Source organism: Hyalella azteca, unplaced genomic scaffold (genome assembly GCF_000764305.2).
Source record: "Hyalella azteca isolate HAZT.00-mixed unplaced genomic scaffold, Hazt_2.0.2 contig7928, whole genome shotgun sequence".
Taxonomy (NCBI): Eukaryota; Metazoa; Arthropoda; class Malacostraca; order Amphipoda; family Hyalellidae; genus Hyalella; species Hyalella azteca.
Window position 1 is genome coordinate 51,976 of NW_025938037.1, and position 1,761 is coordinate 53,736.

Genomic DNA, 1,761 nt, shown 5'->3' on the forward strand with positions numbered 1-1,761 from the left:
GTGAACAACTTCACCGTTAGGTGAGCAGCTTTGAACAAAAATGACTTTAATAGTGAACATGATGGATGTCATCATCCATAAAATGACGTTCATCCTATAGTAACTATAAAACCATGACATAACTTGTTAACAAAACCTGATATATTAGTCATATAACATTTTCGTGACCAAGCTACTTTTGAAGCGCTCACATTTCGAGGGCAACACAAGCGGGGAAACAGTGTCTCAAAAAGTGATTAATAGTGGAGTCGAAGTTATAAATTAGTTCTATACATATTTTCTTTTGAAACTCATGGGGTTATAAAACGTAATAGTAAATATTTATGAACGTTGTATTTCTAGTGAAATTCGGAATTTCATCACATATTTTAAACCAACAGCTTGCATGTGTTCCATATTTATCAGATATACATATAAACTCATGGATACAAGCATGAGTTAATTTGGTCATTCCAAGAATTGCACTTGTATTATGACAGATTTTAATTAAACTGATCAAGAATATTGTTACTGAGGTACATTAACCTTACATTTACAATAGCCCTGGTATTCATGTAGCCTTAGTTTTCCCTCTTCTCATCTCGCGACCCTCGCCCTCTCCTCCCCTCTCTGGACCAATCAATATTGTAGCGTGGCGGGGCCGCCACACCTCCTGAGAACACCTCCGGGGTACGTGACGTGGCTTATTTAGAAACACACCAGGTATTGTTTTTTGTACCGCCAATAAACAATAAAACATAAACACACGACATTTCTTGAGAATACAATGCATGCACTGATGTTTTATTTTTTGATAACGGCGCATAAACATAACGTTGTGCTTTTTTTCGGGAATAAAAAAATAAGCACGCAATTGTTCTTTTTTGTGAAAATAAAATTTAAGCACACAACTGAACTTCTATACAACAAATACAAAAAAGGCAAACCAATGTTTTTGAGAAGAAAAAAAACAGAAGCAAAACCTGAGACTCTCAGAACAGCCGCCATGAGCACAAGGCGAGGACACGATAATAAGAGAATTAGAGAATACACAATACACAATAGAGAATTACCTAATTTTCGTGATATTGTGAAGGATAATAAGAATAATAAAGTGGGTAATGTGACATACGAAAAAAGATGCACTATCAAACGATAATAAACCTGTTGCTGGGCGTGCTGTGTCATGAATAGGCTTGCACTGTGTTGTACAGTGACGTACTGTATATGTTGCTGTGCAGTGTCGCGCGTCACCACGAATATCGGCATGTAAATTATCATTCATTGATGTGGCTTGTCATGTGATTCATGATTCAAATTATTATAATTTAAATTGCATTGATCTATCGACATATTAAGATATACGAAGTACATATTCACATGCAGCATGGACATCAAGTGAACTGTAAATATGTAGAGAATCGTAAACCTCAGCATATCACAGAAGTTTATGACAGGAATTGTTCGCATTACCCATTATTTGATCGCCTGTTGCTAGGATATTTATCAAACAGTTAACTCGGATTTTCGAAGCTTCGCAGGAATAAATTTTTCAGTCAATTTTAGCGAACAAGACCAAGCTGCCAAGACAACACCGGCTGCTCAAGGACAGTCAGAGGAGATGGAGGACAAGTAATTAGTAGGAATGATGTCCGTAGATTAAGGCCTGTAAATAATGTAGGGAGTAACCGCATACATCAAAGTGAAAGTGCACAAAAAGTTTTAAAATGTTTTTACACGAACTCGGATTCCGTTTTGAACAAAAAAAGTGAACTGTTAACT